Source organism: Ahaetulla prasina, chromosome 1 (assembly GCF_028640845.1).
Source record: "Ahaetulla prasina isolate Xishuangbanna chromosome 1, ASM2864084v1, whole genome shotgun sequence".
Classification (NCBI taxonomy): domain Eukaryota; kingdom Metazoa; phylum Chordata; class Lepidosauria; order Squamata; family Colubridae; genus Ahaetulla; species Ahaetulla prasina.
In genome coordinates, this window is record NC_080539.1 from 146,379,051 (window position 1) to 146,396,991 (window position 17,941).

Consider the following 17,941-nt stretch of genomic DNA (forward strand, 5'->3'; position numbering starts at 1 on the left):
ATAAAATGCACCATGTACATCTTAGCTTATATATTGTTTATTAGGATATAAAATACAAAAGAAAGAGAAAATGGTAGAAAAAAGGGAAAGGGGGAGGGAAAAGGGAAAAGAAAGAACTCTAGGGTAAAAGAGAAAAAGGAAAAGAAAAACATTGACCTCCAACTCTTTTTAGTAGAATAGGATAGTACTATTACAACCTCAACATTTTACTATTATATGTATTAACCATTTCTATGACAACAAATTTATCTAATCAACAAAACCCAAAGTCTCATTTTCCATCTCAAGCACAAAATCCAGAAGTGGTTTCCAAGTAGAAACAAAGTTGGATGTTTTCTTTTCCTTAATTAAAGCAAACAATGCAGGGGTGAAATCCAGCAGGTTCTGACAGGTTCTGGAGAACCGGTAGCGGAAATTTTGAGCAGATCAGAGAACCGGCAGCGGAAATTCTGAATAGTTTGGAGAACCAGCAAATACCACCTCTGGCTGGCCCCAGAATGGGGTGGGAATGGAGTTTTTGCAATATCTTTCCCCCAGGAGTGGGGAGGGAATGGAGATTTTACAGTATCCTTCCCTTGCCACACCCACCAAGCCACACCACACTTATCAAGCCATGCCCACAGAATCAGTAGTAAAAAATTTTGGATTTCACCACTGAGTCAATGTAGGCATCTCTGCTAGTTCCATCATTTTTATCCATCGTGGGAACATCTTAGCAATTCTGAACAGGCCTTTCTTTAAAAGTCCATCATCCTTTTGAATGGCTTTCATTCACAGTTGACAAAGAAAGATAAATTAATTTTATTTAGTGAGAGCACCCTTTAACATTTTCTCAAGATTGTCCTGGAAATACCAAACATGTTTGAACATAGTAAGGACAAAAATGCAAAATGCAGCCCTAATTATTAAATGCTCCATCATTTGCATGTGCTGATATGCAAAAAGATGCTATGCAATAGCTGTTCACAGACCCATGGATGGCAGTTTGTAAAATCTTAAATCAAGATACCAGGAAAGAAGAGAAGCATCTTACCAAAAATGCCTTAATTCCTGAAGTTGTTTTGTAGTTTCATCCAAGGAAAGATGAATATACATTAAAAACTACTGTACTGCAGTAGTTCAGATGAAACTGAACTGAAATTTCAAATGAAAACCAGAGTGAGTACTTAGCAAAGATTCATGTTTGGTTCCTGTTCCAAAACTTTAACAAAATAATTCATATGAGTTTTCATTCCCAATCCTGTTTTTTTTTTTATTGAAAGAGTTTTAAAAAACAAAAACATTTTCCCCCTTTTCCCCCCCTCCCTCCCAAACCCCCCCCCCCCCGCTTCCCGGGTCAATCACAAGGTATTGTTATACATAAACCAAACATAGAATAAAATTTTCCCTTCCAATCCAAATAACCACATCCAAAGCTTTTCATCTCCCAACCCCCTCCCCATTACTCCAATCCTGTTTTTCATAATTAGCATTGTTGCTGCTACCAATGTCACCCTTTAGAATATTGCATAATGACAGGACCAAACCTCCTTAAAATAATTATTTAAAGAATCACACATTTTAAAATAGGGCCGCGGTGTGGCTCAGGCTGTAAGAAGCCTGTTATTAAAAAACACAGCTGCCTGCAATTACTGCAGGTTCTAGTCCCACCAGGTCCAAGGTTGACTCAGCCTTCCATCCTTTATAAGGTAGGTAAAATGAGGACCCAGATTGTTGTGGGGGCAATAAGTTGACTTTGTAAATATATAAATAGAATGAGACTATTGCCTTACACACTGTAAGCCGCCCTGAGTCTTCGGAGAAGGGCGGGATATAAATGTAAATAAAAAAATAAAATAAAAAAAAAGGCTGAATAATTACTACATAGTGATTGTAAGCAAGTGATTTAGCAGCAAAACGATCTGAGAAACCATAAACATTCATCTTGACTTTTAGCAGAATTAGAATGCTTTAGAATCGTTTTAGAGATTTCTTGATTATACTCCATTAATAGCAATAGAGTTAAATGCTCAAAAGGCATTTGTGTGACGGAGAACACAGACCTATAAAAATAAAAACAAACTGATGAGCTTCTACTCTTGAAATGTCAAATATTGTGGCATAGGTATTACCAGCCAAGTATTTTGACCTTTTGTGGACAATTATACTTCAGTTGTCTTGAGTACCTCCACTATTCTAGCTAATCTGGTTTATAGAAGAAATTCTTACGCTTCAGGATTTTAGAATCTTTTTGTCCAGACAACATAAAAGCGAAATACTGTTCTAGTAACCCCAGCTCCTATTTTTCTTTTTGTTAACAATGTATACGCAACACCCATAAATATTTTACTCAGCGTTTATGTGACAAGACAACAAGTTACAGATTTAAAAAAGGTCCAAGCGGGAAGGAAGAACCAAAAATAATTAAGTTCTAGGAGTATTTGATTTCTCTTGAAATACTGAATTTAGGTAATTCCCAGGTCTAAAGTCAGCACCTAACAATAGTGTTCTTTTCAACTGTGGTTATTACAGGTGTGAGTTGTTTCCTTGAAGCCTGATCAGAGAAGAGAATGGCTGGAAATGAATAATCTTTGAACTTCAAAATAACAGACTTAGAAGGGGGTCTTCTAGTCGAACTCCCTGCTCAAGCAGGAGACCCTATGTCATTCTGGACAAATGATTGCCCAATCTGTTCCTAAAAACAAGAACACCTCATTGGAGGTGAAAAACATCACCTCCAACAATGGAGCACCCACAACTCCTGGAGGCAAGCCATTCCATATAATCTCTAATAGTCTCCTTTCATTTCACCAATATAAGGGAGCATTACATGTCACTCTGCCTGACTTGTTAATAGAGGAACTGAAATTTAAAAGAAGAAAAATAAACATCTGAATCATATTTGAAAGAAATAAAAGTGATTAGGAATGAAATATAAAAAACATTATTTTCTGGACAGTATCTTCCTAGCCCAGAGTGCCACATTCATTTCAATCTGCATAATAATAAAATGTGCACTAAGCAACGTTCAGGTTGAAATGAATTGAATCTCTCTATCAGGGAGGAAAGATCCATGAATACCTGAGATTTAATACAAGAGTACCTAGAGTTGTTTCTAAACAAAGAATACAGAAATATGCCTTTGTTTAAACAATGGATTATAAAAGTATTTCCATTCAATTTGTATGCCCTCTCTTTTTTTCTCAATTTTATTGCATAAGAAGAAACCTACTTTCCCTTGAACTAGCATCGATCATAAAAGTGCAGATTCTTCCTTGTAGAAGTTAGTACAGAAAATTTACTGAATACTTTCCCAAACTATCCTTTCAAAGATGAATAAAATATTATATGTTCATCAATTCTTTGCTGATGTTGAGTCAGAGCTGGAGAAAAGTGGCAAGGGAAAAGGGAGAATTAGCTACTCATTCTCTGAAACGGTTGGTCCATTAATGGGAGAAAGTGGCAAGAAGATGACAAGCAACAAGGAGAAACAGAACTGCTTTATTCATTTTTTGCATCTGTCTTTACACAAAAGGAAAAAACAACCCAACCTATCAAAAATAGTACCAAAAAAACCAGATTAAGAATACAAATTAAAATAGGCAAGAAAATGGTAAGTGAGTAACTGTCCAGCCTAGATGAGTTCAAATCACATCAATTATCAGTGATTTAGATGAGGGGAGAGATGGGAAACTCATCAAATTTGCATATGACACAAAGTTGGCAGGAATAGAAAACACTGCAGAAGATAGGCTTAAGATACAGAAGGAACTTGACAGACTTGAACATTGGGCGCAATCAAAAAAATGAAATTCAATTGTGAGAAAAGTAAGGTTCTACATTTAGAAAGAAAAACAAATGCACAGGGATAGTATAGGTCAGTGATGGCTAACCATTTTGCCATCACATGCCAGGAGGAGGGACGGGGGCATACCCACACCCATAATTCTATGCACCTCGCCCCCACACATGCATGCACAACCCCCCACTTCCCCTGTTCCTGGCACACAATTGCCCAGTAGGCCCGTTTTTCTCTCTCACCTGGCTCCAGAGCTTTTCTAGGAGTCTGGAGGGGGAGTGAAAACGGCCTTCCCCACCTACCCGGAGACCTCCGGAGGCCAAAAATGGCCTGTGCACATACGCGCCAGAGCTGCCCACTGATATGGCTATGCATGCCACGTGGCACGCGTGCCATAGGTTCGCCATCATGGGTATAGGTGGCTCAATAGCAGTAACTGTGAGGAATCTTGGAGTCTTAGTGGACAATCACTTAAATATGAGCCAGCAATGTGCTGCAGCTGTCATACAAGTCTACTCTACTCTACTCTACTCTACTCTGATTTGATTGATTACAACACAGCAGCTTTTGGGAAAATTGCATCTTACAGAGTTATTGGCACCACACAGCAAAACAGCAGGTTATAGGAAACGGACCCCTTGTTTATCGCTAGCTTTTTTATTTTTATTATTATTTATTCAATTTTTATACCGCCATTCTCCCGAAGGACTCAGGGCGGTTTACAGCGTAAATAAAAACAACATAAACATAAACAAAAATTAAAAACATATCAAAAAACTGATTCTAAAATTAGGCTGAAGATTAAAACTAACATAAAACCATCATAAAACCCCCATTAAAATTTTGTCAGGCTAGCCCCGCACGGTGGAATAAAAAGGTCTTGAGCTCGTGTTTAAAAGACCAGAGGTCGGGGAGTTGACACCGAGAGGCCGGAGGCAACTCATTCCAAAGGGCAGGAGCCCCCACAGAGAAGGCCCTCCCCCTGGGGGCCTCCAGTTGACATTGTTTGACTGACGGCACCCTGAGGAGGCCCTCCCTATGGGAGCGCACAGGCCGATGGGAGGCTAATGGTGACAGTAGGCGGTCCTGTAAGTAACCCGGTCCTGTGCCATGGAGCACTTTAAAGGTGATAACCAACACCTTAAATTGCACCCGGAAGACCACTGGCAGCCAGTGCAAGCTGCGCAGGAGAGTTGTTACATGGGAGCATCGTGGTGCCCCCTCTATTATCCGCGCAGCCGCATTCTGGACCAGCTGGAGCCTCCTGGTGCTCTTCAAGGGGAGCCCCATGTAGAGAGCATTGCAGTAGTCCAGGCGGGAAGTGACAAGGACATGAGTGACTGTGCGTAGGGAATCCCGGTCAAGGAAGGGACGCAACTGGCTTATCAGGCGCACCTGATAAAAAGCTCCCCTGGCGACGGCCGTCATATGTTCTTCTAAAGACAGCCGATCGTCCAGGAGAACACCTAAGTTGTGAACCCTCCCCCTGGGGGCCAGTGATTCGCCCCCAACAGTCAGCGATGGAATAAGCTGGCTGTACCAGGATGCCGGCATCCACAGCCACTCTGTCTTGGATGGGTTGAGTTGAAGCCTGTTCTGCCCCATCCAGACCTGCACAGCCTCCAGACATCATGGTGCAGCCTTCGCTTTTTTGGATCCTCTGGCAACAGCAACAAAGCACATTTAGTTTCTTGGGGGTATCAGCCCATAGAATGAAACCTCTCATCCTCTCTCTTTCCTTCTTGCCAAGGCTTGATGGTGGCACCAGAGTCTTATCTTATGTCAATTAACATAAAAGCATTGTCCTTTAGTCAAGAGCTTTCTGAAAGCTGCAGAGTATATCTATTGAGTCACCCTTACTTACTATCTATTGCCACTCTAAACATGTCAAGAATATTGATAACACAAGACTTACCTTTGCAGAAACTGAACTGATTTCTTCTTCCAAAGAGTTGCTCTACTATTGGCTTGATTATTTTTTTGTTTAATATCCCACCAATCTCTATCAACAGAATAGAGATTACGCTAATTGTCTAATTTCCTTTATCCCTTTAGTCCTTCCTTCCCCTTCTGTCTATTTTGGCTTTAGTGTAACAATTCTGACATATATTATGTTGGTGGTCCCTACTAGTTTTGAACCAGTGAATTTTGGTTAGCCAGCCAGAAAAGTAAAGCAGAATGAGTTATCAATGGGATTTAGTTATATCAGCAGAGAGATTGGTATCCAGTAATTTCTTCCTTTTTCTCTTTTCAATTTTTCAACTGACTACCAATTTCTCTGTGAATTAAAACACTACCTCCATTCAGAGCTAACAAATCAAATTGCCCATAAGATGGGCAAATATTTATTTCACAAAAATTGCACTGTCTTTTTCAAAATTCCATTTTTAACTCATTTTATATTGAGTTGAAATACTGCACCTTCTTAGAGCAGACAAAATTACTGAATAAATTACAGAGATCCTCATTGCCAAGAATTATGAAGCGTTAATCCATGCTTCAGTAAGGGTCAAATGACTTTGGTGAGGCTATTTCTATGCTCTTTATGTGTTTCTGCTTGACTTCTTTTAGCCTTGGAGGTAATGCTAAAATACTAGAGCAGTTTAAAGCCACCATGTGGAAATCAAGCCCTACCAAGTACAACCTATGGCATACATGAGATATTTTCCTTGAATCACTGCCCATATTCTTCATTTAAAGAACCAGATAATGAAGTTTTTCCGAAACATCAGGATAATGCTATACACAGATGGCACAGAAAATGATGTTACCTGAAATAGTATAGTGTTAGTTTCCATCGAACTATTTAAAAACCAGCATAAAAATACATGGAAACTAGAATATAATATGTGAGTTTATGTATCTGATTCACATCTCAGACTCCTTTACTTCACCTACTCCTATACTTTTAGGTCAGGTCATGCAATGAGACTTCTATTATCATAGGGTTCTAATATGTTTTGAACTATCAGTACAAATATAATCAGGATAATTCTATATTCTATATTTATCAAAATATAATATAACAAAAATATGTACCGTAGTTAGATATTCGACAACTTGAGATTATATTATTCATCTCTAAATTTAAGACTATATTCAGTACTTTTAATATAATAATACACTGTTCATAATAGATTTTGACAGTTTCCTTTTAAATTATGAGATTGGTTGTATCCATAGAGAGTGGATTGAGAATTTGAGATAAAGAAAAATGAGTGGAATAAAGAATTAGAGAGACGGGGAACTTGTGTTTCTCCAGAATCGTGGAGCACAATGGGCAATGTTTCTACTGAAAAATGGAGGATGAAAATTAGAGATGGTTTTTATGTTGTAATTTTTAATGTTGTAAGTTGCCCAGAAAAATAGATAAACAAAGGTTCTTTTTCAAAAAAAAACCTCCAAAAAAATCCCCTTACTACTCATTTAATTCAGTTAAGTTCATTTGATGACATCTAACAACCCTCTTAACATTTCCCATACCTGCCCTATTCTAAAGAATGTGACGTCTAATACCATGTTCAATCTATTTCCACCAGACAACACATGCTAATAGGTTAAAGCAGTTCATATAAGTTAGACAACACAACTAACTTTGGAAATGATGGAATTACAGGACTCACCTTCAGGTTCACCACAGAGTGTGCACTGTGACTCTGCAAAGAAGAAGAAAGAATGTAGTCAATGCCAATTTTCTTATAAAGGGAGCATCCTTGCTCAGCTGGAAATGCCTCCTTATCTAACCACTAAGCCGTGGTGGCACAGTGATTAGAATGCAGTATTGCAGGCTAATTCTGCTGACTGCTGGTTGCCAGCAGCTTGGCAGTTTGAGTCTCACCAGCTCAAGGGTGACTCAGCCTTCCATCCTTCCAAGGTCGATAAAAGGAGAACCCAGATTGTTGGGGGCAATATGCTAATTCTGTAAATTCCTTAGGGAGGACTGTAAAGCACTGTGAAGTGGTATATAAGTTCAAGTGCCACTGCTAAGCGCTATTGCTATCTTTTTCAAGTTACTCAATCTTGATGCTGTTGTATTATATCTCAGACAATTAATACCGAATGTATCTAATGGTGTATCTTTTCCTTCTTTCCTTCTTTTTTTTTAGTCTATAATAACAAGCTATATTGATTTATAGACAATGGATATCTGAGAAGAAGTACAAAGAGATGAGATTATGAAAAAGCTGAGGCAAGCATGTCAAGAGATGTGGAGAGACCCTGACCCATAGAATCGCCAAGAGACAGACACGACTGAATGTATGTCGTCATCATCATTATCTTCATCATCATGGTCGTCGTCATGCAAGCATTGTTTATGCATACCTAAAAAAGGGCAGCTTGATTCACAGGGACAGTTCTTGCCCACCATCTATTCTTCACATAAATCCATGCTTATCTATTCTTATACATGTGAGCTCCAACTAAGATAGAGATTATAATAGAATTGACATTGTATCCAATTTGTATTTATACCATATTTCTCCTGTTTAAGTGCAAAAATGAGCTACTCCTTCTATAAAGGTTACACCATTTCCCACCACCCTTCACCCCCCCACACACACTGACCTATACACACACACACACACACACACACACACATCTGCAAACAGTTGGATAAGTCCAATTGTCTTCCAAGGACTAGCAATCTAGTTTTCTCTCAAGAGCATGCATACAATTTTTATGTGGATGAGACCCTTGTTAAAAAAAGACTGAGCTTCAAATGCACCCACCCACCATCATGACTTATTTAATTTCCACCCACCGAACCTTGTAGACACCCTTGGTTGGGAAAGGCTTTAATATAGGAATCGCCAGCCTGCCCACATGAAATCTTCCGCACTTTTCATAATGACAAACAAAAGAGAATTTCAAACGATTGCTGTTTAATTCAGGTAACAGCAGGAATTCTGAAAACTAAATGCGGCTGCCAAAAATCTTGTCATCTGCACAACGAAAGAGACAGGAAAAAAGGTAACTGTGAAAAGTTTACCCATCACCGTAAATGCTGCATCTGATGTGAGCCAAGCATATTACAGTAAAACCCTTTTTACTGTATTGTTCACATGTGTACTCAATCTTTCTACAAGATTGATTTTCCAGGCCACTCTTAGGAAGATAAAAAATCCTTTTTTATTATTTTTATGCCTGCATAGAATTTGGTACTACAGAGAACATAGAGAAAAAGTGGTAAGCATTTCCAAGTCAGGAGTGCTTACATTCACTTTCTTAAAATATAAATAAGATGAAGGAGAAAAAGAGTCAGAGAAAGGGACTGGGGGTTGAGAAGTGTCGTGGATCCAGAAATGTTTCTAGAAATGGGACGGAGTTCAGAGGCAACTCCATCCCTACGCTCTCAGGAAAGCTTTAAAGGTAGATCGAGATATATACAAGTTCTGGTTTTATTAAAAATGAACTAAACCAAATAAGTAGTAAAGCTACAAAAATCTTTGGAAAGGGGTGTTTCACAAGAGGCTATACTTCTCTCCAGATCATTAAAGCAGCTGCATCTTTTTTAGGCTTGCATGGCTGCTGCATAAGCTCTCTTAAGTTGATTCTGCATTGTGTGTGTTTGCCTAGCCAATCTGCTTCTTACTACCATCCCTTCCTGAGAAAACCATCTGGCAATGCATGGGCACCAAGCCAATGGGGAGCAACTTATAAAGCAGCCGCAAACAATCCAAGAAACAATACCGTTGCTTTAATGAGTCAAAGACAGGTGCTTTCTCTTAAGTTGGAAAGCTCCTCTTCTGAGAGTTTGCATAATTCATTAGATGCAGTTAATGTAATCCTACCAAAGTATTTAATCAATTTTCTCATTAATCAAATCAAACATTATCTTATGACAGCAGTTTTGGAGGAGTTCAGAGAGTGCCCTCTCCTACCTTAGTGCCGTTTTTTTTTTCCTTTTAGACACAGTTCCAGAAGATAATGATGAGCACACTAGAAAATATATAGATTTCCTTTCACCTTCCTTCACTTCTGATTTTTTAAAATTTATTTTAAGAGCTGAGTAACTCTGAGCAACCCAACACCTATAGGATGAAATAACCTGTTTTTTCCAGTTCCCATTTATCCCGTATTTTATTGGTAAGACTGCATACTAGCATTAGCACTTAGACTTATATACTGCTTCACAGGGCTTTACAGACCTTTCTAAGTGGTTTACAGAGTCAGCCTATTGCCTCCAACAATCTGGGTCCTCATTTTACAGACCTAAGAAGGATAGAAGGCTGAGTCAACCTTGAGTTGGTGAGAATCAAACAGTCAAAGTGCAGGCAGCTGGCAGTCAGTAGAAGTAGCCTGCAGTACTGCATTCTAACCACTGTGCCACCATGGCTCTATCTAGTATAGTGAAATGTTGGCAGTGGTTTGCTCTCCAAGCTTGTTTTAATTTAGTTTCTGAACAAAACTTTAGTTTTGTTACCAGAGTTAGCTTATAAATGCCTTATGTGCCAGTATGGTCAGTTGATTGTGTGATTGGTTGTTCATTTAGAGCTATATATAAATTCTGATCACTTCTCTTGTTGTTTGGCCATTCGAATAATCTGGTTTCTTACATACTGGATCTAGATCGGGGTGTCAAACTCGATTTCATTGAGGGCCGCATCAGGGTTGTGTTCGATCTTGGAGGGACGGGTTGGGCGTGGCTGAGGTGAGCGTGGCTATGGTTGATGTGGCCAGGGTGGATGTGGCCAGCTTGACGTCAGTCCCTGGGCTCCGTTTTCACTGACAGAGGGCTGCAGGAGGCCATTGCAGCTGAAAATGGAGCCAGGCGGGTCTTGCACCGCCTCCCCGAGCTCCGTTTTCGCTGCCAGAGGCACCGCGGGCCAGTCCTTTGCTGTTTTCAGGGTGGCCCCGCAGGCCAGATCTAAATACCCTGCAGGCGGGATCCAGCCTGCGGGCCTTGAGTTTGACACCCCTGATCTAGATCAATATGCTTGTTAATTGCTCCTTTGGTAGAATACCAGACTTTAATAAATTCACGTGTGTGGCTGGCATGGCCAATGATTTTTGTTCCCTCCCAATCAAACTGGTGTTGTTTATTATCAATGTGAATTGAGATCAGGGGATTTTTGGTCTTGCTGTTTAATTGCTAGTTGATGTTCATGAACCCTTGTTTTCCATTGCCTTCCTGTTTGTCCCACATAGAATTAGATACAATTGTTGTAATAGATTTCGTATACTGTGTTGCTGTTGTCCGTCTTCTGTACTTTGACTTTAGATAGCTCTTTTCTGAGTGTAAATGTGGGTTTGTGAGCTATCATTATTCCTTGCGGTTGCAGTATTCTGTCAGTCATTTCGGATGTTGTTTTTATGTAGGGCAGGACTTGTTTTCATGTTGTGTTTGGCTGTTTATTTTGTCAGGGTTTAGATGACAAGCATTGTATTATGAAATTTTTTGGATAGCCATTGCGGAGGAAAACATTGAAAAGGTGTTTCTTTTCTGTTTTTCTTAATGGCTTGATGCCTGCAGTGTGTTTTGGCTCTTTTGAAAAGGGTCTGGATGCAGCTTTGCTTGTGTGCAGTGGGGAGGTTACTTGGGAAATTTAGAACCTGGTCTCTGTGTGTGGATTTTCGGTTTACTCAAGTTGTTAATTCACCATTATCTTGTCTCCTTATGTCAGTATCTAGGAAGGGGAGTTGATGTGCTTTTTCTTCCTCACGTGTAAAACTGATCCCAGTGAATAGATGGTTGTTGTTGAGTAGATGGTGTGTAGATCCAGCATATGAATAGGTAAGAAACCAGATCATTTGAACGATCAATCAATGAGGGAACCAATCAGCTGCTCAGAACTTAAATATATTTAAATTCTTCAAACGAACAACCAATCATCTGACCAAACTGGCACACAAGACCTTTATAAGCTAAGGAGAATAGGACAAGAAAATCCTACTGATGATGTTACTTAGTCTGGTAACGAAACGTTCAGAAACTAAATTGAAACAAGCATAGAGAGCAAACCACTGCCAAAATCTAAATCCCGAGCTACAAGTATTTTCTGTTGTTTCATAGTGAGATGTATTAGATTCTTAGATGTTTCTTCCTTTCATTGCCTACTGGTTTTTTTAATTACTTAAACTAGGTGAACAGCTTTGTAAAAAACAATCCTCATATTTCCTTCTATTAAACTTGGCACATTCATCTTCTGTTTTTTTTTTTTTTTGAAAGAGCATGTCTTTTGAAGATAACCTTCGATCAAATAACTGTTACTCAGAGGACTCTTCCCTTCTTCTCAACGAAGTTGATTGCCTTCTGTTTTCATTTAATCAGTTTTCAATACATAACTTACTACTGATTGGGGCACCGTTCAGATATATGTTGGAGTTCTACTAATATTCTCGTTTGTGTATTCTCTCCCTAGGAATATTTGTACACATGTGAACAGAAGTGACTACACTAGGGATAGGTAGGAGTAGATCTTTAGAAGTTTTGGAACAACCTGTCAAGGTTTCGGACTCCTAATAGCCTGGCAATGCACAATAGGTAACCTCATTCCTCCCCCTCTCAGTGTTAGTGGATGAAAAATATTGCTTGAAGAAAAAACACAGCAGTTTTGTGAGTTTGAGACAATTACTGATTACAAATTCCTGGGGTGAGCATATTCTCAGAGGTATCCTGCTCTGTTTATCCATCAACCTGAGTTATTATTTTGCAAACTTTAGCTGATGGCTCTCAAGGTTGTCATAAAACACAAAATAGTCCTACTATTGCTCTACAAGCCCTTTAATTCCAAATGGCCAAGTTGCATGAAGGTTTATTTAATTTGATAAAAAGCTTCTGGTTGCATCTCTAACTGCTGCAAAATTTTTGTGATGCCGCTGTTTCTTCATCCGTATTATGTAATGGCCCTGTTTAAGGTGACCACTCCCTATTCTGTAGAGTCTGGGCCACAGGATTATCTCCAGTGCCATGGTGAGGAATATCCATGTGGTCTGGCAGACAAAATAGGCTTTCCTTGATCAGGAGGTCTTCAAACAATCCTATTCTGGTCACCTCACAATTAGATTATTGCAATGGGGCTGCCCCAATGGTGGGTTTCAAATTTTTTTACTACCAGTTCTGTGGTTGTGGCTTGGAAGGCGTGGCATGGCTTGGTGGATGTGGCTTGGTGGGCATGGCAGGGAAGAATACTGTATAATCTCCACTCCCACCCCACTTCAGGGGAAGGATACTGTAAAATCTCCATTCCCACCCTACTCCAGGGGAAGGTTACTACAAAATCCCATTTCCTCCCAATCAGCTGAGACTCTGGAGGCAGAAAATAGATGGGGGAGGGACCAGTCAGAGGTGGTATTTACCGGTTCTCCAAACTACTCAAAATTTCTGCTACCGGTTCTCCAGAACTGCTCAGAACCTGCTGAAACCCACCTCTAGGCTGCCCTGGAAGACCCCAGAATCTACAGCTGGTTCAAAATGCAGCAACACAAGCTATAATAGATGTCTCTTGATGTGTCCATGTGTTACAATGGCTACAGTAGCTACATTGGCTGCCACTTGTCTTCTGGGTACACGTTAGGTGCTGGTTATTGCTTATAAAGCTAATGCATGGCATAAGGCCTGGGTATCTGAGAGACTGCTTATCTCCAACAGTTTCTGCTTGCCCATTATGATTCAGCAGAGTGGGTGCATTCTAGGTCCCCTCCATTAAACACTGCCATCTTGTGCTTTTTCTATTACAGCCTCCACCATTTAGGACAGCTATCCCGTGAGAGATAAGGAGATAACTTTCTCTCCTGGGGTTCTGGAAAGCTTTGAACAGCTGGCTCCAGTCCCAAGGCTGGGACTGATGTTTATCATTTGTTCAATGTCCCCTGATTGGCATTGTTGTTTTTGCCGTCTCTTGGGTTATTTTAGCCTGGACTGTCTGTATGATTCAATGCATTTAGTTGTTTTCATGTTTTGCCTAGTTTTGTATACTTCCTGGCTACACTGGAGTTAGGCAGTCAATAAATTTAAGTAAATAAATATTTATTGCCACTAGACCACCATGTATTGACTATATACTTTTATGCATAAAGATTTGTCTCTATTACACTGTCATGATTGGGTTTTTTTAAAAAAAAAAATCAACTGTACAGGACTATTAATGATGAGTCTAGAACCAATATACCAATAGTAATAGCATTTAGATCTATATACTGCTTCATAGTGCTTCACAGCACTTTCTGAGCGGTTTACGGAGTCAGCATATTGCCCCCAATGATCTGGGTCCTCATTTTACTGACCTCGGAAGGATGGAAGGCTGAGTCAGTCAGGAAATATATGAACAAATAAACTAAAAGGTTTTGTAAATAGAATACTTGCATTCCTATAAATTTTACTCTAAGCTTCACTTTGAAAGGTCAAAAGTAATGAAATATTTTTGCATCTGAAACTTCCAAACTATCAGCTTCAGCATTCCATCAGCTTAGAGAAGAAATGGGCAATAATGTTATATTGCAAGGAGAAACAGAAGCTGCAGTAATAAAGGGCCTGATCGGCTCTTGGATGGAAGCATCCAATTTAATCTCAATCCTGGGTAAATCTCATGAGTAGCAGACAGTTTCTTATAAAAATGTTTCCTTATTGGTAATTCAAATATGGCACAGTTTATTTTAAATCAGCATTATCTCAGCATGGTTTCAGATATTTTCCTGCTGCTGGAAAGTGCCATCTTTCAGTTGAAATGTTATAAGGCATGGATTCTTCACAGTAATTAAAAGATATTGTGAACTTTCTTCTTTATGTACAGACATTTTTAAATAAGCCCTTCACAGTGCAGTTATTAACATGTTGCAGATTGTGTGTGCACTTGTGTTTTTTTTAATAGGCTTTTTACATTTTTTCAGCATGTTTCACCCAAGGACCAGAACATCTGACGATTTGTCTTCTCTGCCAAATATTTGCTTCTTAACTCAAGCTTCCTTTCCTTTCATTCATCTCATTTTAAAGATGATTAAGGAACCTGGCCCTCCCCAGGTTTGAAAATTAATTTCTCAGGGCATGGCAAATGAAGCTTAAAATCTTTTTTTGCTGATAATCTTTCAAAAAAAAATCTGCTTTCTAATAGTTTTAAGAAGTAATTCAGACATTAAGTTCTATAATTCTGTCTTGGCAAAAGAGGACAGAGGCAACCTGCTCCTCACACCTCAGCATTAGTTTCCTTCATATAGAACAGGGCTGTCCAGAGTTCTGGGAGTTGAAGTCCACAAGTGTTAAAGTTGCCAAGGTTGGAGACCCCTGATATAGAAGAATATGTTTATTCTTCTACACAAATTAACACTAATCAGCATGGTATCCAGATACTTAGACAAACATTACACAGCCAAGGGTTAGCAAAATATATACAACTAATTGCGGTCCTTTGCCCCTTATTTTCATAGCAACCGTAATTGATCAGCAAAGGTACTGGACCATGTAAAAGAGTTCAGTTATTTTCCTATGCAAGTCCATTTAATTAAATGGTTTTCCATCTCTGTCTTAGGAAACAAGTTACAAGAAGCAAAATAGGAAACTGAAAATTATTTACAGTGAGAATATAGAGATAGTTTTGACCTAGATAAGAATTTGTCAATAATGGCCGCGGCAACACATTTTAATTGAGGCTACTTACTAAAAAAAACAAAAACAAAAAACAAACAGGCTTCATGTTCAACCTATTTTGAAAATGCTGAGCGTTCTCTTGGCCTATAAAGTTTTACTTCTCATGATTTCAGTTCCCAAAACTGTAGCTTAAAAAGTCCTCAGCCACAACCGAAGCCCTGAACTCCAAGTCACGTTTTTGAAGTAATTTTCCCATTGCTCTCAAAGCCTGTAATTTGTCTGTGTGGTTTCCCATTTTGTCAATGTATAAGAGAGAGTCCTGAAGCACAAAGATTTCCAACCTAATTTCTTTGGCAACCATATTGCTTTAACAAATCTCTATGCAGACTCTGAGAGACCACCGAACTACAGGAAACTTAATGATAAAGTTCAAGGTTGCACAACACAGCAGAACAATGACAAGGTCAATATAATCTGCCCTAATAATTCTATGAGCACTTTTTTTTCTGGATAGGAATATAGTAAATGTATTTTACATGTGCTTTGGGTTGCTTCTTTGGCCGTGTCTGTTAGCTGGGCCTTTATTCTGTCCACGGGCTTATAGTCCACTAAGTGACAGTTTTCTCTTATGCCACAACTATTAATTTAAATGTTAATCTTGAAATAACATTAAGATGCTGTTGTTTTGCTTTGGACTGTTTGTTTGAAACGTAAGTAGCTTGGCACTATTCTGTTCTCTTCTTTTGTTCAAAACGTTGCATTGATGGCACAGAATAGCAGTCAGTGATAAAGGGAATATGTTTTGTGGAAAACAGTGGAAAGAAGAAAACAATAGTAGTCTTTATTATACCTTATAATAGGGTTTTGCTCTTTTTTCTAGGTTGAAAACTGTGTTTGGCTTTAGAGTGGTATGGTAAATGGAAGGAGTATCCATAGCCCCCCAAATAATTGTGAGTGGAGCAGGGGGAATAACAATAGCACTTAGACTTATATTGTAATGTATCTTTAAGAGTTTTGGAGGGAAATTTAGGCGGGAACTTGCACGTTCCTGATTGGTTAATGCACCGGAGAAAACTGTATATAAAGAGGGGTTTTGCCGGACGTTCTTTGCTGGGTTCACTATAAACTAAAGAGCTGTTGTCACTCATCTGGTCTCCTGCCTCGTTATTGCCCGAATCTAACATATATACCACTTCATATTGCTTTACAGCCGTCTCTAAGCAGTTTATAGAGTCACCCTCTTGCCCCCAACAATCTGGGTCCTCATTTTACCAGGCTTGGAAGGATGGAAGGCTGAGTCAACCTTGACTTTGGTGACATTCTATCTGCAAAACTGCTGGCAGCCAATGATCAGCAGAAATAGCCTGCAGTACTGCACTCTAACCAAGGTGTGAAATTCAATTTTTTTTACTACTGGTTCTGTGGGCATGGCTTGGTGGGCATGGCAGGGGAAGGATACTGCAAAATCTCCATTCCCTCCTCACTCCTGGGGGAAGGATATTGCAAAATCTCCACTCCCATCCTACTCTGGGACCAGTCAGAGATGGTATTTTGCCGATTCTCCGAACTACTCAAAATTTCCACTACCAGTTCTCTGAACTACTGAAAATTTCTGCTACCAGTTCTCCAGAACCTGTCAGAACCTGCTGGATTTCACCCCGCTCTAACCACTGCACCATTTTCTTAAGAGAAAAATGAAGCTTGTTCTTATTTCATTAAGTACTAAATACAATTGAATTCTATGTACACTTATGTCTACAGAGGTGGTCAGAAACGCAAGATAGTGATTGCAGAAGGACAGGCAAAGTCTTAGTACAACACTGGGTCATGTACAAGTGGGAAGGGCTTCAGTGCACTGTTGTGACTGCCATTTTGGTTTTTTGATCTACCCCAAACAATGTAATTTTAATTATATGCATATATAAATTAATAAAATGAAATCTAGTTTTTGTCTTTGCACCAGGGATGTCAAGTGACGATTATGTATAGATTTCCTCCAGGCGATCAAAGCAACTTTCATGTGGATCTCTATTGTATTCCTACAAGAGTAAGGTTGAAAGTTAGGCTAGGCTGACAGGCACTGACTGACCCAAAATTACCCAATGCCTTTCAACTCCTATTTGTTGCCTCCTAATACAGATAGTCCTCGGCTTACAACCGTTCCTTTAGTGAATGTTCAAAGTCACAAGAGCACTGAAAAAGTGATTTATAATAATTTTTCACACTTACAACCACTTGCAGCATCCCTATCATCATGTGATCAAAATTCGGATGCTTGGTAACCGGCTGACATTTTTTTAAAAAATTTGAATTTATATCCCACCCTTCTCCGAAGACTCAGGGCGGCTTACATTGGGTTAAGCAATAGTCTTCATCCATTTGTATATTATATAAAAAGTCAACTTTTATTGCCCCCAACAATCTGGGTCCTCATTTTACCTACCTTATAAAGGATGGAAGGCTGAGTCAACCTTGGGCCTGGTGGGACTTGAACTTGCAGTAATTGCAAGCAGCTGTGTTAATAACAGACTGCTTTAGTCTGTTGAGCCACCAGAGGACCCTAAAAGTAATAATTGCTTAACAACCGTGATAAATAAATAGAATAAAAAGTAATCACTTTTATGACATTCTGATGAGCA

General features: G+C 39.3%; 1 protein-coding gene across 1 annotated transcript in view; it reads right to left on the minus strand.

Annotated features, from left to right (window-relative positions):
• DLGAP2 (DLG associated protein 2) overlaps positions 1-17,941 on the minus strand; it is a 452,324-nt gene that overhangs the window by 274,404 nt on the left and 159,979 nt on the right. The window contains exon 3 of the mRNA XM_058177539.1: positions 7,402-7,434. The gene's annotated coding sequence lies outside the window, so the exon portion shown is untranslated. The remainder of the gene's footprint in view (positions 1-7,401; positions 7,435-17,941) is intronic.